At 40.6% G+C, this 22,536-nt stretch overlaps 1 long non-coding RNA gene across 2 annotated transcripts in view; it reads left to right on the top strand.

The window, feature by feature from the left end:
• LOC308065916 overlaps positions 1-21,921 on the top strand; it is a 60,306-nt gene extending 38,385 nt beyond the window's left edge. Inside the window, exons 4-5 of one of the 2 annotated variants that reach the window (XR_013928974.1) lie at positions 9,533-9,669; positions 14,924-21,921. This is a non-coding gene — a long non-coding RNA (uncharacterized lncRNA). Of the gene's footprint in view, positions 1-9,532 lie in introns of both variants that reach the window. The other variant, XR_013928973.1, reaches the window with a different exon arrangement.
• The last annotated feature ends 615 nt before the right edge of the window (positions 21,922-22,536 follow it).

Raw genomic sequence — 22,536 nt, 5'->3', positions numbered from 1 at the left:
TCAAGTAAAGGTTTAGACTGATCTTTTTTTCAACTGTCACCCTGTCTTCATGGAAAACCTGCTGTTAAAAGAGGACTGCTTTGTGAAATGGCATCAAAGAAGGATTTTTACTGTTTGTCATTGGGTCGTATTTCAGTGCTAAATCACATCAACCCTAGAAAGATTGAAAAAATGGGAAACATGTCACTGCTGTCATCCCAAGTTTTGTTTACATTTCTTTACATTAAAGCTCTGATTTCTGTAGGAGTTTTGAGGTTGATCTTGTTCTTGTCTCTTCTAGGTTTCTGCAGTGTATTGTTAGGTACTAAATCAGATCTCGGTGTTACTTGTAGTATGTTTACATATTGTAAAATCATATGGTCTAAATGATGCTCCTAGGAAAGCATATCAGCACTTAAAACCATAAGATTATAGTTTTCAGTTTAGCTATCCTGCATTTTGTTATTACTTGCATGTGTTAACATTATGTATTAAAAAAGAATGTTAAAAGGAAACAAAGCTTTTAAAGTCAAGCAGTAAAACATAATACCATTTATTTCTGGCTTTAATCTTCGCAATTTTAACTAGCTTCCTTTGGGTTTGTGCATTGTGATCAGTCTTTAATTAAGAGAACACATACTATTTTTTTGTCTTTGCTGATGGCCCTCTTCTGCTGAAACTTTAAAGTCAGACACCTGGCATGGAAACATGCTTCATGTAGATGGCTCGTTAATGAACTCAGTATTTGATTTAATCCTTGTGTTCACTGGGCATCCAATGCCTTATTCATTTCACATTGTGCAAACCTGCTGTAATGCAGAATTATTTGTTTCCTTACGACCATTTCTTTCCTGTCCATCATTAACATAACCCAGCTGTTTCACAAGCAGTAATGAACTTATTGCCATACTCCTGTGATGCGGTGAAGAGTATTATTAGTCCAATTTTTCAGATAATAAGCTGAAGCGGAGGAACATGAATAATAACTTCAAATACAAATTTTGGACATTGAGTAAGAAAACAATGGATAACTATTCCTCAGGCTTTTATTAGTTCACAGTACAGCCCTCATCCCCCACCCCAATGTCAGGTGTGGGTGTGAGAGCCCCGCGCTCCTGCATGACGAATGCAGCCCCCTGCTGCAGCTGGGCACGCAGCTGAGGGGCCGTCAGTGGCCATAGAAGGGTAATGTTGCGGGGAATGGCTTTGCAAGGTTAGCTAGGTAAAATAGCTTGAAAGGAGGCTGATGCCTTTCCCTTTCCAACTGCGGGGAGAAGTTTGATTGAAACACCACCTTGTGTAACCTCCACCTTGGTTTTGTGTCTGGCTCCTGGGCTGGTGCATCTGGGAAGTGCTATTGCAGGGAAAGTCTTGTCTATACCTCCTTTATCCTGGGATCAGAAAGAAAATAGGCTTAGCATGTACAGAATCCTTGGAAATGCTATTTATCAACTGCTACTGAGTGTATGCAATGAGATATTTTCTCAATTATTTATAGCTTGGCTATGTTTGGGCATTATACCCCTCCACACACGTAGATGCACAACAAAAGGCTTATCCATCACACAAAGACTACTCAGTGCCAAATTTCACTTCCTTGCTTCAAGTCATCATACTGCCAGAAATTATTGACAAAACTGTTGTAGTAATCACTGGTAAATAGTATGATTGGCAAATAATATATTTTGTGCTGACTTTATTATTAGAAACAACTGGACAATTTATGCTGACACTCTCTTGGAAAACAGACATGGAAAAATTCAGCCCCAACAGTTAAATTCTGGAAGAGTTTTGAACGATGGAAATGAACGGTTTCTAATGGGAAGAATTTGGCAGCATTAGCTACAAAGAGCCTTAGCCATTCAGTCTGCAATTGCTTTTCTGGAATTTTGAATTGCAAATCACCTCTACCCCTAATTCTCCCCAGAGTCACAGTCCCTAGTAAGACAGCCTGGTTTTTTATACGGGACATGGGAGTAGAGAGGTTGAGTATCTCTACTCTATAGTATTTATATGAAGACTGGACTGCTATAAGCATATATGGAAGTATATAAGGATAAAATAAAGAGTAGAAATGAGCTTTATGTACAATGTATACAATGCGTGTAATGAAATTTTTCAGTTTATTCGTCTCTTTGGAATGAGTAGGAATAGTATTCTCTGTTATTTGCATAGCTGGTAACTTCCAGTTGCAAAATCAATGTAAGGTATTTACAGTAGCAGTTTTGTTTTGGTTTAGTTTTAGTTATGTGAATTTGATGTGAGAAAGATGCAGACTGTAATACCATATTAACGTGAGTCCTGTCCACAAATGAAAAAATCAGTATGTACTTGTTAGGGCAAAGTACAGGGGGAGTATTGTGTGATTATGTTACAAATGCTTTTTCTTTGACTCTGCTCAAAGAAATCCCAAGTGCAACAATGCCATAACTTATTTTATAAGCTTATAATTCTGGTAGCATATACTTAAAAAAAAAAGCCAAAGGATCTCATCTTTGAAGAGTTTCTTCAGCTTCAGTTAAAGATAATTCTTCGCAGGATCCATGTGGAACCCTTTAACAGCGTGGCGTTAAAATGTGCTCATTTTTCCATCTTTGGGAATTGTCAGTCATTTTGTACCTGTTTATTTCACAGTCAGATTCCAATTGCAACCTGCTGCTAGGAAACCTGGCCATAAAAGTTGGAAAATACAGCATGGAAGACATTATTATATACTGAGGCATCATCAGAATAGTTGGTGTGTGCATTTGGGAGGAGGTGAGGGAGAGCAGTAACAAGGAGGTCTTTTTTCTTTCACTTGCTAGGCAAGACCCAGCGAACTTCTTGCGACTGGAAAGATTATGCCAGCACATTGCAGAAAATAAGTTTTCACTATAAGCACATTAATTCCCTGACTGCATGTGTCAGGGGGAAATAAAAAAGCCGGATTGTTATGATTGATAATACAGAATTGATTGGACATGACAGAACTATAAGAGTCAACACCCAGAGGCATGTTTTACCAATGTGGTGGTAAAGTTATTAATATTTAAAACGTGAGGGTTCTGACTAAGAAGTTTGTCCTAACTAAAAGAACAGTCCTTTCGACTAGGAGCTAGCAGTCTGAGTTTTTCCCCCTCCCCACCACTGATGGAGGGCAATACGGGGTGTGCCTCGTAATAGAGGCTCCACCAAGGGCCATCCCTCCACGTCCTCACCTTATTTACTGCGTGAGTCCTTAGAGCTGTGGCAGCTAGCAAGCTACTGAAGGAGTCCATTCCTGCTGGAGATGGATACCTGACTTTGTTAACATCAGAATTACTGGGTTTCCTCACCTCTCTCTCTTTTCTTTCTTTCTTTCTTTTTTTTTTTTTTTTGTTCCCCTGACACAGTCTGCAGGCTGGGTCTCTGCAATCACTTGGCAGAACGCAGAGGGGCAGAGGGGGCGATGCTGTCCAAATGTTTTCTCCCTGTAATCGTGGTTATTAATGCTCTTGTCTGACCTGTCCTAAATTGTACCTGTGTTACTACGCACTTGGATTCCCCAGCTTTCTGACACCAACGTGCAACCCCAAAATTAGATGATAACAAGGTTCTTAGGATAACAAGGAAGTCACCTCCATATTAAAAGAAGAATCTCATTTTTCCCCCTTCTTCTCTTCAGTTCTAAGCCTTTTAGAGGTCTTTGCACTGTATTTCAGTAATTTTTAAGAATTCAAACAGCTTTTTTAACCCAAAGGAGCAACTTTTTAAGATACCTGTTTTTCTTAGCAAGACCACATTCACTCTGAAGAAAATGTATTACCTGGAATTTATAATGTAATATTGTTTCTCTGAGTCATCATAATGAGTCCACATTAGTTTATTATCACTTACGTTCAGCCCCAACACATTATCTGAATGATGTTGGGTAGCCTGTATATCTAAATATTGAAGTCTTACAAATGGTAGCTGGTACTCTGATTTAGAACTTGGTTGGGCAAAATGGTCTTTATAATGAGTATTTTTTTATTAAAAGTGATAAAATCTTAGGCAAGGCATTAAAGCAAGATTGGGACAATAGAAACACAAACTGAAGGATTGTGAGAAACAAAAGTATTTCACTTTGTCTTGGAGCACCCATGACTGTACTGGATGACATCTGCCTGGATGTGAGTTTCCTAACACCACGTCCACACCAGCAGAATGAACCAAAGGGCCTGAAGATCTGCCTCAGCTTTTGCAGGGCCATGAGGTGCCCACCTGTTCTTCTTGTCCTGCTGCCTTCACAAAAAACAAGGGCCTGGAGGAGACCCAGCTCCACCACCTGCAGTTTCTACCTGAGGTGCCAGCAAGTCACTGGCTGGCTATAGCTTTTGTTGGGCTGAGCTCAACAGGAGATGTGTGTTCCCTCAGAATCACTCATTTTAGCCACTGAGTGGTTGTTTTCTTTTCATAGTTGTCTACCCCACTGCTTCTGTCATCGTGTCCTATGTTGCTTAAGGAATTGCTGCTGCTGCTGGACTATTGCTGTTGTGTGGTTACATGTACCACTAACTACATAACATCATCTACTCAGACAACGTGGAACTGGGTATATTTCAGATTTGCAGATATTATCACATATGAGTAAAAGATTTTTAAACTCAAGGTACAACCCATAAACATCAGAGTTTTTGTTCATACTTACCAATATAAAAAAGCCATCCTTTTTTTCTATAAACTTGAGGTCTCAATTTAAAATGAACACACTTGTCTTTAAAAATGCTATTTACATTCATGACAATGACAACCGGTTCTAAGGCCTAAATATACTCTGATTATTCTCAGATGTTAATCGGCTCAAAAGCACTTTTTTCCAATGGGAAAATTATTTTATGTATCACTATGGCTAACCGGAGTTAAATAATTTTGTCCAATATTATGTATCACATTGCATAAGTCTCCAGAATGGATCAAGAGAGGTTTTAATTTTTTTTTTTTTTTTAACTTTGGAGCTTTTTCATTTTCTGCTTTATGGAGGAAGCTTTTCTGAATTAGTTCCAGTGGAATTTTTAGTTGTGAGATGCAAACATGATTTCTTCATCATCTAAAGCTGAGAGACTGAGTTAAGAAAGCAGGGAAAAGTTTCTGTCTTCCAGTTTACAAACAAATCCCCAAATAGGCAAGAAAAACATCAGCTGAATCTAAAAGTTAAAGACTATCTGGACACATTTACAAATATATTCTTGCATGTATAGCTGCTTTCCAGAACTGCCTTGGCATCTTACTGGCACTGATTTCAACAGAGATGAAGCAACTGGCCTACTGCAGTATTTCTGAAATCCCAGAAGGTAATGAACTTCTTTATTAGGCACCATATACCTTTGGAAATCAGGCCCATGGTGACTAGAAGCAATCTGTCAGTTCACTATCTATAATTAATATTTCTTTTGTATAATAAACTGGTTTTAAATACAGAGCATAGCTTAAAAGCTTATTTTTTCCCCCTGTATAAACAACAGATAAAAGGTCATTTATTTTACATGCAGAAACAATTTTAACAAGCTCTTTTTACGCATTCTTAGAATTTTAGCTCTAACTTTCATCTGAATACTGCTCCTCAAAAATTCAGGACAAAAATTATCACCAGGAAATGCACCCATCGCTACTATCCGTCATAAATATATATGTACAACTAATCAGCTGAATAAAGGTGTGTATGTAGGACAGAAGAAAAAGATGTGAAGAGGTATTGTAAAAATACCACGTTTAGCATAACTATTGTAAAAGTTGCAAATGATCATGCCAATTCAATTTTACTCGGGGAACAGCTAAGTGGTCTACTATGCCTGTGCCCATGGCAAGAGCTGGCGGGGCAATGCAGAGTGCAGCCCCAGCAGCGTCTGAGCCCAAACTGGGACGCTGCCAGTTGCACCCCCCTTGGCAAGGGGAGCACAGGCTGCCATGGGGAAGGGTCTGGGTGGTTTGTTCTCTGCCTGGCCTGTGATACACGCCTCTTCTCAACTGCCTGATTAGCACAAAGGCGACTGGTAGAATGCCGTGCTTTGTGAAATGGGTGAATTGAGGCTTGAAATAAGTCAGGCAAATGGCTTGACTCAGAGAAATGAAGACCTCCACCTGTAACATAGCGCCTAGGTTCATCTTAGGGAGGTTAGGGAAGGGTAAAGCTGGGATCTGCTTGTAATGGAAATACCATTAAAGTCCTGCTGGTCATGTGCAGTGATGCTGGGTGCTTATCTGACTTGCAAAAAGCATGACAGATGGTCCCGTCACCTAGAGAGGGGTGACAGCTCTTCAGGGAACAGCACAGCATGTGGCACATGCACACAGGGCATGATCTTTGGCGTGGGAGCAATGCCAACTGTGGCTCATCAGGATGAAAGTGGGACCTGAGAGGGTTAATTTTGCAACATGGGTCACTGTGGTGTGGTAGGACTGACCATGATAGCTTCAAAATGCCCAGTCTGTAGCTGTGCTGGTTGCTGAGGACCCAGTTTCAGCCCCGTGTGACTGTTACGTATCACTGTCGCAGGGAAACCTTCCTCTGAGTGAGAGACATGAACGCTTGCTGGGGTGCAAAGCAGCACTGACCTGCTGGTGGTTAGTGCATGGTGTTCTCCCACCATATCCCTGTCTCTTGTCACCTCCTCCCTCCTGCCAGCATCCTGGTGCTGCTTCCAACACATTCCTGGAGCCTCCTCCAAGTCCTTGCCTGGTGCTTGCTGAAACCACTGGAATTATTCCTGTTGACTTCAGGAGTCTTTTTCTTCCCCAAGTGTGTATCCAAGGGCTGTAGCGTCTGAATCCGATTTCATCTATTATCCTGCATCTTTTTTTTTAAAGGGATGGGGTGGAAAGACCCTATATCCTGCATGAAAACCCAAAGGGCTGTAAAGAATTATTCTCTTCACCAGGTTATGCCCTGATTTCACTCGGTCTTAAAATCAGCCTTTCTCACACTTCTCTATCAGCTCTGCTACATTTTGGAAAAAGAGATTACTTGCTTCCCTGATGTAACAGAGGCTGTTTATACCAAATATGTTTAACACAAAAATGTTTCCATGCATGTGACACAATTTGTACACACACAGGCTGCAGTACACATGGGCGTGTTGAATATTGGGCCAGTTTTCACTTTTTAGCTTCAAAAGAAACTTCCTTATCAGTAAATCACATGGGAATTTTTTCAGTACTTTATTCTTAGTGACATCTTTTGGGGGGGCACAGAAAGGTACAAATCAGGAAACATTTACTATTTATACAAATATTCCATGCTTATTGCTCATAAGGAGCTGTTTAAAATGACAAATCACTATTCTATAAATCAGATATAGACAGATAACTTGCTGGATTCCTTCCAAGATACACTGAGACATGCACCAAAATATCAGAGTGTAATTACTTTCATTATGTATTCCAATTAATCTGAAAACAACTGAGACTGTAAAGATGGCATCCTGCTAATTTTTACTGACATAAACCCCAATATTATTTATAGAATTGGTTGTCCTCTGTTTACTTGATTAAAATATGGAGTAATCAGACATTGCTTTTCTAGAAATAGTTCTTGAGTATGGTAATTTGCCATCTTCTGAAATTTTCTTTATTTAGCCAAAACCCAAGTGCATGTTTTAATTGTGACAATATTTTAAATTTATATCTGTTTTAGAACCAATGATTTAACTAAAAAGGTTCCTAAACTAAAAGACCATTTTTAACGTGTATCTGGAAGTCTCTTGTATGAACCCATGTTCTACTTTTGATATTCCCAGGGTGTTTTGTTGTTTGACCACAGCCCTTTTCCAATAAGCGTAAGCAATTATTTTAAGTTGAAAATTATTTTGATAATGAATTCCTCTTCACCTTTGACATTGCTTCAGTGGGGGGAAAGGTTATACAGCCATTGTGGGCATATAACTGTTTCTGACTATTGATATAGTGAAAAAAACTAAAACTCTGCTGCAGACAGAAACTGCATAGATAACAGAAACATTAACACTCGAGAAAGAAGGAAGGGCAGGAGCCACTTCCAGAAGGGACAGTTAGTACCGATGTAGATGAGCTCAACAAGAATGTACATAAGGAGCCTTCTGACTAGGACATGCTAACTGATAAAAGAAAACAAACTAGGGTGAAATAATTGCGGTAGTAGGAGATCAGCGACTCCCTGCTCAAATGGTCCCCACTCCGAAGAGGGTGGATCCCCCGCCTGGGGATCGTGCTGGTATAGACTAAAACCAGCCCAGTGGGCATGCATTAGCTTGGTGTGTTTAGAGTGGACAATAAGGAAGGACTAACCGTTAGCTAGCAGATGTTTCAGGGTAACAGAAACTGTATAACAAAGACTGCCAATGTATGCAAGAACTTCAGGTAACTGCCCAAGAATGGTGAAAAATACATCTTGAAGAGGCGCCAGAGGGAGGAGATTCTGAATGGTCATGGTCGGAAACCTTATGTGTATGCATCACTCTGTATAATAAATATGGGGCTGCTTGTTGAAATGCCGTGCAAATTAGGAGGAGCAATCCCCTTGCACCCGGTGCCGCAATAAACATACCTGCTTTATAACTCTCCTCGAGTTGTAGAGTTTGATTCTGCACGTCAGTAATTTAGACATTTTTCTTTGTCTTTCAAAAACAATGATTTATCTGCCTTCATTATTTCTTTCAAAACATCTTTCCTTCTTCCTTTAAAACAGAGATTAATTTTTGCCTATCTGGAGTTCTCCGTAAAGGGAAAAGAAAAAAAAAAATTAATTTGAAATGTTTTAAGACATTAAAAACACTAGCTAGTTAAATACTATTATATAGCATATTTTAATAAAAACCCTTGAGCACTCATAAAGGATTGGGAAGTTAAAGGAAAAAACCTCGATAACAGTTGCCCAGAAAGGCAGTTCAAGTGGGTGAATGGGTGAATGGAGGAGAAATGTATTGCAAAACCTCAGCCCTGGGGTTTGAAGCACCCTGAGTGTCTTGCTGGCTATCAGTGTTACCTGCCTGGCCTTAGGAGGACCTGGGGGCAGGAGGTGGCCTTTTCTTACCTCCCTTTTTTCTGGCCTTAGGCAACAAGATATATTTGTAGATTAATTAGAGAGAGAGCAAGTTGCCCATGCAATGGATGAGCATACCATGAGTCCACAGTCCAGGGCTTCCTCCCAACTCCTGCTGCTTTACTGGTCTGAAAGTTCCCCATCCCATGTTGTGAGGGTGCCCTAGCTTCGCCCCCGGGTTTCTGTCCCTGGTGGCTGGGCCAGCCAGGTCACTCCTCCTTTTCTCAAGGAGCTCTTCTGGTAGGCCAGCATCCCGGCCTCTCCCACTGTTACTGTAGGCACACCATTCTGTGTGCACCAGCCAAAGTTTCAAAACAGCTCCAGTATCAGTTCCCTGTACGTCTCCATTTTATGGATCAGTGAACTTGAATTACATTTTCCATATGGTGATGCTTCAGATGATTTTTTTTCTTTTTCACTAATAATAATGGTGGAGGCAGCAAGTTAAAAAATGAGGCATCCCTTCTCTGATGCCTCCTGGTATAAACAAGATACCGATGTTCAGATCTGACCAAGAACTGTTCTCCATCTTTGGGGCAGGTCAGCAGGTGCAGACTTGCATGGAAGTTGAACACAGTATATGGGCTCATGATGGCCCTGCTTTGGCCGGCTGGTTCTTCCTGGACAAGTACTGCCTGCACAGAGAAGACCACTGAAGACAAGGATGTGTTGCCTTGGTAAGCAGCAGCAGGCCCCAGAGCTCTATATGGAGAGAGGAAGAATATTGCTTTTACCCACTCCTAATCCCACAGATTCCCAAATGCTGAATTAATTATGTTTGTAAGCCTCTCTTCCTCATTCAGTTAAAGTCTTCTCTTCTGACCTTGTTTCTCCCTCTTGGCCCCTTCTTCATTGGCACCATGCTCCATTCAGGGCTTAATTACACCACCACACTTTGTGTTCTCTGGTTTGAAGCCACTACTTTTCGTTTTGTCATATTCTGGTAATGCGAATAATCCCCTTCCTTTGAAGCTATTTATATTCTACGATCTTGTCTCCTCTGAGCCTTCCCTTTGGCAGACTGTAGAAACCAAGTTTCTTCTGCCTAACCTAACTCACTAGATACCTTTTAATATTATTCTCTCTGTGTGTGTTTTCTGTAGTTTCATGGCATTTCCAAGCTGTGACCCAAAAGGAGGTCCCAATGCGCTAACCCTTATAAAGCACTCTGTAGCCCGCATTACTTTTACAAAATAACAGCGTACAATCGCTTATCCCTCCTGAGCTTCTCAACTCTTAACATGAAGGAAAGTATCAAGGAAGAGGGATATCCATTGACCTATCAAGAATCTGTGGATTTAAAATCTTTGGCCATTCTAAAACCTATAAGGCTATGATTCACCATGCAAGGCAGCACTGAGACTGGATTACAGTTAAGAGTCCTTTTGGCTGAGCCTTATCTAAACTGCAATATCTGAATACATTGATTCTAGTGACGTTATTCATGGCTTACATCGACTAATTTAAAGCCTTCATCTTTCATACGTAAATCTATTCTTCCAGATGTAAGGTAAATGGAAAATCTTGTGATTAGTTTTGGTGAGGCTACCTTAGAGAAGATAACAACCAGAACTGCTGAGGCTCCCTCATGTCCTGGATCCTGCTCAGCAAGGGACTGTGTAATAATTTACAGAATGACTTAATTGAAGAAGCTATGGAAGTACAGTGATCAGAAAATTTACAGTGGTTTCTTATGTACAAAGGTACTGTCAGCGTGCCCTAATGCCTCAGCTGGTTTTCCTCCATCATCTATTTATTTTTAGACCCTGATGGTTTAATCAGTGCCATGTGGACTGGAGGCTCCACATACCTGGAGCTTATGGAGGGCTACAACTGCAAGTTGCAAGAGCCTCATGGCGACAACTGCCATTCAGCCCTGCGCAATCTGGTTTCACTAGAAGTTATTCATTAAAGGCAGATATCTCTAATCATCCAACATTTTAAATCTCTCTTGGTCTGAGAGATTTCACATCCACTGATCATGCCTCCAAAAAAGAATAAAACCTGTGCAGAAAAATACCTCACATGTTTAGTGAGTATCTCTGGAAAAATAAATATAAACTTAAAATTATGCTTTTTTCTAGAATCCTTGTTTATCTCAGGATATTTTCAGTACAACACCTCCTTCTTTCGTTTTAATGTAGTAAGTGATAATTGCACCCCTCGGGTACATCTTGGCTGATGCTTAAAACACATCTAGAGCTGTTTTCATATTACAAGGAAAAATTGTTTGAAATGAGAGGCTACAAGTGCTTTAATACCAGGACCACAAAATGAGCTATCAATAAAACTCCTGTATCATTTAAGAAAGTTAAGTGGTGTGGAGATTTATTAAGTACCAGATATAATTTCAATGGTGCACAAAATACCACAGGCCCATTCTGTTACATTAAAAACAAAAGGAGAAAATGTTAAAATAATGAATTTTATGCATTCAGAAATCTCATAAATCCCAGATAATAACTCTGGTCTTGGCATGGCAGTGCACAAAAGATCTACTCTGCGCCACAGAATTTCCCCAAAACTCACCGGTACTAATAATGCTTAATGACTTCAGTGGAACTAGAATTTCTCCCTAAGAAAGCTGCTTTCTCCTGCTGTCATTGCAAAGGAAGTCCAAACCAAATAACATAATTAAAATGATGTTGTGCTTTCTAGCACAGATGATGCTGTATTTTGTAGGCTTCTTCATAAGAGGTAAGCAGTGTAGATCTTGCCTTACTTGCAGGAGAGACCACCTGGGAGTCCCACAAGGTGCAGTAGACATAGTACAAGAAGTCACGGCTAACCATCTGACAAGCAGGAAGCCACAGTAGACAATAAACTGAAAAAAACCCGTTTGGCTGTAACACAGGACCTCAGGGGACAAGTAAGGAAAAGATGAAGGGAATACAGCACTTCATGTTTGCAAAATGATCCTCTTCCAAGACTGGATCTCCTGTCATAAAGCAGTTCAGGCTGTCCACAAGTGCCCCATAGGCTTTGTGCAGGCTTCTGCACAGGGATGTGTTCAGTGTGAAGAAGGTACTCTAAAATATAGATACCAATAATCATTCTCAGTCTCTGTTTTCTAAAATTACAGACATTTCTGAGCAGAGTTGAAATATTCTTTACATACTAGTCTAAATAAATTCAGATTTACTATGGAAAAATGTACAGTAGCTTTTCCTTATGTACAAGACCCCCCATGGATTCCAAGACAATGGGATCAAATTCCACAGCAGTGATGTTTTAATTTCAAGACAACTTTAATTTGTGAGAACATCTTGCAATAATCTTCCTTCCCATCCTCCTCCTGGCCCTGGAAGAATCCTGTGCAACCAAAGTTTGCAGTTAAATGTATTTGTTGACATAACATTCGTTAATGCTTTTTCCACCATCCTTCACTTTGAAGACAGTTTATTCTTAAGACTTGTGTGCTGCCTGGCTTCAATTCCCAATCCTGCACAAAAGACATACTGCGCAAAAGCAGGTATTTATTTCTGTCAAACACTACCTGGCACAGTAGAGAAGGGAAAACTGTGGGGCTGTAGGTCTGCGAGGTTGAGGAGCACGGGGTTGCATCTCGGCAGACCACATGTCCAAGATGTCCTGAGTCAAAATGCATGTTTGTGCTGTGGATGAAAGAGTGAGACAGCAATCCTTGAGCTTGCCAAGACGAGAGGTCAGTGCAGAAGGTGGCTGAGCAGAGTTACTGTCTGGGATCTGGAAGCTGTAGGCTGCATGTCCCCATGGTGCTAACCTGGGGCTCACACGCTACCAGGCACCACCCTGCAGTCCCAGCTCGGGTTGTCCACAGGGATGAAACATCTCAGTTTTTTACAGCTAGTTTGTGCTTCTGAGGTTTTCTGTTTTGCTAGGGGGTCCCAAACCATTATATTAAAGAATAAAAAATATCCTAAACCACAATTAAGATTATATATATAATTTCACAGCAAACATTAGGCTTTGGTACACTGAATTACCAGGAAACTTGTGGATTCTTGCAACTCATTTCTTATGCAAGAAGGTGGAAACTTGCATGTATCTGATGTCAGCCTGTTGCTTGGTGCAACAGGAAAACATAATTGAAAGTGTTCTGGTCACAAATCTCGAGAACACAAAGAACAATGCCAACAATCTGCATCTGTGATGCAACAGCCCATTATCTGCTTGCTAAATAATTATACGTTTTAGAAACTAATCCTGTGCATACAGTTCTAGGAGTATGAAAGGAAGGAAACAAAACAGGTATGGTATGAAATGTGTACTGTGCAGCCTTCTGAGAAGTGACGAAAATATAAAAAGCAAATACCTTTTTTTATTCTGTGAATTCCAGTTCTTAAAAGCTGTCTGAGCAAAATATCTACTGTTAGCTGCCCTATAAAGAAAAATGGGAAAGGGGCAGCTGAAATATATGAAAGGAACGATAGTCTATAAACTAATTGCTCTTATTTCCATATAATTCAAAAAGATAAAATTGCCTGAGCAATGTAACAGGAGTAATTTACTTCCAGCCTGTGAATAACCTAAGGCTTACATGTTTCCCTATTCAAGAAAAACTTTGTGCAGGAAAGTTGAAACAGTAAGCTCAGGCATGCATTCCTTTCCAGGCTGAGGTTTGCCATTTGAAGATGGTATGTAGCTCTCAAGCCTGAGCAGGGGCAGTTCTCATCCACAGAAACACCCTTCTCCTGCACAGGGCTCAGGTCCCTCACTACAGATAAAAAGTTGGCACACACGCTCTTTTTGTACTATCAAGAACTCCTGCTGTCTGCAAAAGCCTTCTGGAGAGGGTCTTTGTGGTTGGTAGTGTCTGACTATATGTTGTAACTGTCTCCCCACAGGAGGGTGCATGGGGTGGCTGAGAAGCCAAAGGTTCATGGTGCCAGAGCTGCACTCAGTACCGGTCCATCAGCCTGAATTGCTGGATCTCTGCCTTGTCTTACAAAAGCAGAGGACAGCATCTCCTGCCTTAGCAGGAGACTCCGATAACAGGGAACACTGCTGTAACTGGAAGTAGCAATTAAACTCAATACTGGCAGTGCTACATAGCAGGATTTCAAGTTTAATAGCTCAAAAGCTAGGAGAGTAAAAGTAATCATCATTCACACAAAAGCAGACTTCAAAATGTATTTCTTTGAAAAACTAAAGCAATTAATCTAAAATCACCAGGATAGAAAAAATAATTAAATCTATAGCATTGAGTGAAATGATGTATTGTCACTACTATCATAGTATCATAGGCTCATAGGATAATTCAGGCTGAAGAGGACCTCAGGAGGTCACTTGTGCAACCTCCTGCTCAAAGCGGGGTCACCTCTGAGCCCAGACCAGGCTGCTCAGGGATTTACCCAACTGGGTCCTGAAACCTTCCAGGAATGAAGACCATGACTTGACTCTCATCCACTGCTGGCAATTCTTCCCTTTGAACCCTAAAAGACCTTGTAACTAAGGACTACAGCAAAGAATGAGAACCTCACCCTCACTTGTGTCTGCTGTCACAATTCACTAACCCAGGCAACAATGAGCCCTCATTTTCCTTGTTCAGCCTTTTATCGTTAATGTAGTGTCTGAAGTTCTTCTTGTTGCCCTTGACATCTCTTGCAAGTCTCCATTCGAGCTGAGCTTTGGGTTTCTGGGTATCACTGCCTGGGCAATATTTCTAAACTACTCCTTTGTAGTCTGTCCTTCTGCCACCTCCTATAGGCTGCTTTTCTGCATTGGAGCTCTGCCATGAGCCACACCAGCTCCTGTTACACACACCTGTCTTTCTGAATATCAAGATTGGCCTGGCCTGTGCTTGAAGGGTGCTGTCCTTAAAAGCTTGCCAGCTCTTCTCAGCATCTTTCAGAGCCGCCTCAGGGGATCTCGCCTACCAATTCCCTGAAAAAGCAGCAGTCTGCTCACGTGGAGTCCAGGGCCTGTGCTACACTCCCTCTTTCTCCACAGGATCTTGGAGCCCACTATTGAGTGGTTACTACAACCATGGATACCACCAGCTATCCTGTCCCCAGCCAGCTCTTCCTTGTCAGTGAACAGCAGATGCTGGGGATCATTGCCCTGCTTGGTCCACACAGTACATCTATCAAGAAGTTCTCCTTTGTTCCAAAGTGAAGCATTAGAAATAGGAGTTAAAATGATAAAAATATGAGCAAGGTTTACAAGTTAACATTCGGTAAACCATCCTCTGTATTTCAAGCTGTGTCTGAGTTTGATCACAATCCTATTTTATGTATTAGGGGAAGAAAGAAAAAAAAAAAGCAGGTTTTTATGTCAAAGGAACAGAGTGGAAGGAATAGAACAGAAGAATGGACCATTTTAAACTCTGGCTTACTGCATGAGATTTTCAGCTATTGAAAGGTCAGAAAGAACCCCAGAAGATCCATGGATTTTCTACTGGAATGTGAGAACAACCAATTAGGTCAAATTACATTTGTGTCACATAATACTGAATCTAATAGTGATCAATATAGGATGCCTAGGGTTTGAGTATTAGAAAGAAAAGAATACAGATGAAGGATGCTGTTGTGTGGAATGCCATCTGGTACCCCAGGACATCTTCAGCAGTCATTGGGTTTGGACTGTTGGGGCAGCAGATTGCACCTAAACAGCCTTGGTAATCCCATCCTTTACAAACTCATTTAACTTTCTTCAGAGCTCATTTATAACTTTGGTATCAATAAATTACACAATTAAATTGTTTGTTATGTTGGGAAAAGGCTTCCTTTTGTTTGGCTTAAGCATACAGTGGAGGCTGTCCCCTAGCTCCTGTGTAACAGGAAACAATGGGAAACAGTGAACAATTCCGCATTCACCTTCTTTCCACTGTACAGAGTTCTCATAGATCACCACCAAACAAGTCTTGAGTGTTTTCTTTCCTGATGAACTTCCCTTGGGATACATTTCCTATGTCCATTTGTCTCTTATCCCCTTCCCATGTGTCTCTCCCACAAACACCAGTTTGAGAGCTGTTTACAAAACAGTCCACAGATTTCTTGGCAGACTCTTAAGCAAAACACAGTCTCTAGCCAAAGTCTGTGTTTTGGAAACTGTGTTTCTTTAGTAAGTATAGTTTCATTTTTATTTGATTATCTCCATTTGCTAAATGTGGTTAGCTAGCATTTTACAACAGCTATATTTCATCAGTTGGAAAGATAGGAGGGACTCTGTTGCTGCATTTGGAAATGGAGGTGGGAGAAAGATGTCAGGAATGGCCTTCACCAAGGTCTTTGAAGTTTTATGTATGCAGAAGGCTCCCCACATCCTGTGTCTAGGCAGCTGCCCTGTGGAGGTCATCCCTGATGCTCAGGAATTCAGGTGGGAGGCTTTGGAGGAGGAATTAGAGATTGTCAGGGAGAGGCAGGACAGGGGTGCTTGAGTGTTTAGCCCCAGCACAAAGCACTTGCTGGCATTTGCACCCTGGGCTGTGGGCATCCTACTAGAGCAGTGCCCTGGTCACCGTCGTCGTGCTTGCCTCGTGCTCTCAGGAGATGGGTTTGTGCCTTTAGTGTCACCACCCTTTGTCTCCACATGCAACATGGGGCAGGGAGCAGTACCTTTGCCATGCCAGCATCAGGACACAAGTCTTCCTCTGCAACGGGGCCCCTGCAGAGCAAAAGGCTGGCTTGATATGTTACCCTTGGTGCGGTCAGTGGGATTTTGGGCATTGTTTTCCTTGCCTTTAATGACCTTAGGAGCAACAGTCATATAAATCAGCGCCAGAAAATTATTTCTGGCCATGAAGGTAGAATTTCAGCACACAACAGATGACAGGGGTGATGAAGCAGCATGTCACAGACCAACTCTCCCCATAACTCCTTGCACTGGTGTGTGAGGCTTTACGATTCAATATATGGCACAGCACCTCCTTTCATTCTTTTTCCTTATGGAGTTGGTCAAGGTGCATTTTACCCTTTTCTTAGCAAGCCAGGCCCACTAATAATTTTGCTTCTAAGGGGAGGACTTACTTTGGGGGCAACTCTTCTGGTCATTCAGTTCACAGCATTCAGTTCAGAGCCACGTGTGTTTGCCCTTACAAACCAAACCCCTTCCCCTGCCTTTCATCCTTTCTCCCATAAACACAAACCACACCAACCAAAAACATTATTCTAAATGTAGCTGGGACAGGACAATGTCTTGTCTTTTTATTACAGTGGCCAATAATGATGATCAAAATTAAAAGAGGAAAGAAAAAGAGGAAAGGCTATTGATTCATTCCTTGGTGACGTTTGGTTTTAGTCTAGGCTTTGGAAGACATAGAGAATTTTCCTCAAGACTATCGCGTTTTGTGTCTACCTAATTTATTTCTCAGTTTTGAGTTTGAGCAGAAGTCTTGGCTGTCAGACACGTTTGTAGTTTGCGAATGGAGAAAACTGATAGGGAACTTCCTCATATAGCCCTTGAATTTTCGGTTTAAAGAGTCATACGCTGTTTTAGACTTTTTTCTATGTAGTGTAGTAAAGTAAATCATCACTCATGTTTTCTCTTCTACAAATAAAGCCTTTTGTTTTCTAGCAGCATAGTTGTTGTAGCACACCACACAGTCAGATAGGTCTTTTTCCTTCACATGACAGTAAAAGAGTAACCTGAAGGTACTTACCAAATTTGATGGGCATTTCCTTTGGCAGTAGTGTCAATATTTTGAAGACTTTTTTGCTTTCTTTTAGTTTAACCACTTAGCACATTGGTTTAGTTTTCTTTAGTACCATAATGCACTAGACCTTTTCCTCTTATCTATCTAGACTTCTCTACTAACGGCTGCAAGCCTTAATTGTGTAAAGTTAAAAAGAGAAAACCATAAAGCATTAGTTTTGCAAGTGCAGATAACATACAGGAGATAACAGCATTTACCTATGACTTTCTCCAGCATAACCTCTTACAGAGTATACTGAAAATATGCAGACAGGCAATCTGTGTAAGGTTTCTGTGAGTGCTCTGGACAATATTTCTGACCAGATGCTCAGCTGATTCAAGTTGGCATTAGTGTGTAGACTACACTTTTAAATTATTTCAGTTATGTGCACTGAACTAATGGTTATCTCAAATTTAAACAAAGTTTAAAGATGGCCAGAAATTACAAGCTTTTCTAACCAAGAGCCCATTTATTCCTACTTGAGCGATAGAAATTTTAAAACTGGTTAAAACAGCTATGCAGCTAGATGTTTTCCACTGGGCAAACTGAAAATCCTGGTTCAGAAAGGCTTCCAGCATATATTTAGTCTCTTTGATGCTCTGTAGAAAGAACTAATATGGTACAGAAAAGTTGCAGAAGTTTTCAGGAAAAAAAAATAATCCCTATTTATTCCAGGGAACTCATATGGGGAAAAAAGAAGAATTAGATTTATAATAAATGTTCATGTGAACCATTAAATTACAAAGTTACCAGTGAAAGAAACTGACAAATATTTGAAATGTGCTTTCCATAGGCAGTATTTCAAATTATGCTACTTTATTTCAGAATTTATCAGTTTGGAGTTACAATTTCTATGTATCATAAACAAAATGTTTAATGTTACTCCTTAATATGATTCTATTTTAACTATGTTATGATGAATACTAATAGGAATACCATGGGTATTTTGAAAATTTTTCTCTATAGATGTCTGTATTCCATATTTGTATTGTAACATCAGGTTAAATTCAGTTAAATCCTATTTCAGAACTCTACAGATACTCTTATTTTTGTTTATGATTAAAAAATATTGATGATTTCTCTTTTCATTTTTTTAAAAAATCAGATTTGTATACCTTGGTTCATAGTACGTCTTAATCTCTGATACTAAGTTTATAAATCATTAATTAGAAGCAAATAATGTACACATTTCTTTTATATATTATCTAATTGCAGTTGCTTTATACTATCTAAATTACACATGCTACTATTCTTTTCTTCAAGATACACGTACCGTTTAGCTTCCACTTTGTTTAGTTTTAGTTAGCAAGTAACTATTACAGATTTATTGCTTCACTGGTCTGTTTTTTGGTGAGGGTATTTTCCTCTCAAAACCAGGCTCATCCATTTTCCTATGTGTAGCTGCAGATAGACCTCTACTACTGCAGAAACTGGAAAAGTTGTGGTGTTCTCATTCATCAGTGATCTTGGTGGGCATACCTTATTTTAATAGGACTTATAGGAAATGCAGATACAATACAATAGGAAACATTAAGTTTAGGATTTAGACTTCCAGTTAGACCTTGAAAGGGTTTGAAGAAACTACAATATTTCATCAAAGTGCTGGAAGATCTTATTTCCTAAAGCATGGGGGGAAAAAAAATAATATTTTATTAAATAAGCTCTGAACCACAAAGGTTTAGATCATCCAGCATGACTCTTTGAACAAGGCAGAGGCCAAAAATAAAAAAAGATGCAGAGACTTTGTGCTCAGTGTTCCCATGGAAGGGCTGGGCAAATTCCTGTCTTTGTGCTGAACATTTCAACGTCAGCTGTGGCATGGTGGGATCCAGGGGGAAGCAGAGCCACCACAGCCAGTGCCACCACCATGGCTGTCCTGCTGCTTGCTGTCCCCCTGCCCAGCCTCTGCTCTCGCTCCTGCTCTGGGAACAAGTACTAGAAGGTCCATAAAGAAAACTGAGCTTGTGCCTCTTTCCAGCAAGAAGGATTACCTCTGCATTTCTCCAGAGTCTGCAGAGGTTGTGGTTAAAGTACCTGGTTTAACCCCACATTAGTACAGGTCTGTTGAATACTGAGGTGGCTCTTTTATTGTCTTTCAAGCAGGACAGAATATAATCTGATGCAGTTCTAGGTGGTTGCAACAACTGGAAACACATCTGCTTTCTTTCCTGCATGTAGCTGTTGTCTATCCATTGCGAAGGACGTGGAGGAAGATTTATACTACTGTTTATTTTTTCTTCTGCCGTGTTTCATAGTCTTATCTGTGTTTGGAAGTTCTCCAATATGGAAACAGCTAATTCACAATTTTCTGTTGCACATTATTGGATCTGCAGTTTTGGCAGTTCTTAAGAATCAATCTTTGATCAGCAGCTTAGATATTTTCCCAAATGCCTTTATTTAGACTTAAAAATATTATGCATTTATATAATGTATGCTATATATCAAACAAAATTCAGTTTTGCAAGGTTTTTCTGAGGTTACTTGCTGTGGAAGGATCACAGTTCTGATCAATCTGTTAGATCTGCAGGTGTTTCGGTGTTTCCTGCCCTCTGCACAGTTTGCTGTTTTGTTGTGCATTTTTAGGACCCTTTTAAACTTTGTCCCCTAAATGATGCCCCAGGTGATTACTCCCTGGCCTTGTGCTAAAGGCAGCTCTGGATAATCTACCTACAGCAAGGGAACATGCTTCCCTGGAATTCACAGTTGACAGCCCAGCAAGTATGCTGTCTTTCTACTTAGACACTGTGCTGTTAGAAGATTCAAAAAGGTTTAAGAAAACACATGTTTATTTGACTTATCTTCTATTACACACAGGGTTTCTCCAAGCTATATTTCTCTCAGCTCTCCGAATCCTTCACTCTGCAGAGCCTCTCTCGACAGCCCCCTGCCTCTCCAGCTGCATGTTGCATGGTGTGCAATGACCCTTCTTTTAGCTTTTCGTTTGTTCTCTCACCTATAGTTTCCCCCAAAGGTTGCCTTTGAACACCTTCCTTCTGCTGTTCCCACCCACACACCACCTCCTGGGAGCTGGCTGCAGTGCAGTACAGTGTTTCACAGCTTTCACTACTGTTGTCAACAAGCCTGTGATGACAAGCCGGTTCTGAGATTTAAATTGTCTTCCTTCCTTTTATGTTGGTAGAATTACAAAAAAGAGTGAATAAGCAAGCATTGTCTGCACACCACTCCTGATTTTACTGACCTTACATGTCTCTTCTCTATATAACGAGTCTGGCTGATTTGATTTTCCCCCGTTCAGAAGGTGTTCCAACCTTTGGACCATCCCCATTGTCTTTCGCCTACACCTGTACCATTTCTACAATGATTTTTCAAATTATGGGACCTGAAGTGTTGCCAGTAAGACAGGGTAAATTCACACCACCTACACAATGCCATCATTTTATTTCTGGTTTGTTTTTTATTCCTTTCCTATATACTGACAGTCTGCAGGCTGGGTCTCTGCAATCACTTGGTGAAGCACAAGGGAGCAGAGGGGGCGATGCTGTCCGAATGTTTTCTCCCTATGATCATGGTTAATAAAGCTCTTGCCTGACCTGTCCTAAATTATACTTGTGTTATTATGCACTTGGAGTCCACTGATCTCTGACATTTGACAAAGCCATGTATCTTTTCTGGCTGCTGTTAACAGTGAGCTGAGAGCTTCCCACAGACCTACCAGCAATGACTCCTAGTTCTCTTTCCTGAGCAGTAATAGCCAATTTAAAATCCATTAAGTTATATATGTCTAGTTAAGGCTGTTTCCCTCCATATTCATTACTTTACATTTATTGACATTGAATTTTGTCTGTTATTTTACTGCCTGCATACTTAGAGCATGTTCATCCGACTAAATGTAGATGAATGGGCCCTGAGCCACTCACCGTGTGATCCTGTTATAAGCAGCAGAAAGTGGCATCTCTAGGGCTGTGATTCCTCCGGTTCTAACATATATATCACATACAGACCAGGGGAATCAAGCCTTAAAAGTACCTGTTTCTCTCCACTGAATACGAAAGGACCCTCAGGTGAATCTTGCTTTCTCTAACAGCTCTCCATTCTAGACATCTGTGGTTAGGTAAGATGAATCCCATGTATATCATATTGCGAGCTGTCTATGTCACATTACAGTCAGCTTTTTTTTTATATTGCCCTAAACTATTTTGTATCATCAACAAACTCTGCCATGCTGCTATTCACTTTTCTCGGATGATTTATGGGTGAATGGAGCACACAGCTTCATAGATGGTGGTGGGGCCACTCTGAAAATATCACTTTTTTAAAAAAATATGACCTTTTGTTCCTACCCTTTCTTTTTGACCACAAGGGCGCCTTTATTTAAAAACCTTTCGGGAGGGACCTTGTCAAAACCTTTTTGGAAACATGAGTATGTTGCATCAACAGCACTACTGCAGTCTGTGCTCTCACTGACCCATTCCAAGGAGCTCAATGGATTTATGAGGTAAGATTTTTTCGCTACAGAAGTCACAGTAGTTTTTTCTCCATTGTGTCATGTTTGCCCGGTGTCTCTTAGTTCTACACTTTGTGCTAAGTTTTCCAAGTCAGTGTTCCTGAGTCAGAATTACAGATCTGTAGATCTCTGGAACTTTTCTAATTTTCTTTTCCAAAACTGGGTTCACATCTGCCTTTTGATTTCCTTAGCATCTTTTCAGTGATGGGTTGTGCACTGCAGTTAGAAGTTCTTTTGCAATCCTTTGCAGTCCTGGGGAAATACCATATGGTCCTGCTGATTCATTACTACCTATTTTATTGATCTGCCCTAAATCTTCCCCTACTACATTTGAGCTGCTCCTATTTGTTCTCACCAGGAAAGCCCGTGCAGTGGGAATCTCCCGGAGATCCTCTTTCGTGGTTACTCAGCTTTTTCTTAGTCCACTTAGCTTTTCTCTTTCTGGAAGCCCTGTGGCCTTATTGA

The sequence above is a fragment of the Falco punctatus genome (genome assembly GCF_963210335.1).
Source record: "Falco punctatus genome assembly, chromosome: 6".
Taxonomy (NCBI): Eukaryota; Metazoa; Chordata; class Aves; order Falconiformes; family Falconidae; genus Falco; species Falco punctatus.
Note: the sequence above shows the minus strand (reverse complement) of the source record. Positions and strands in the feature narration are given on the sequence as shown.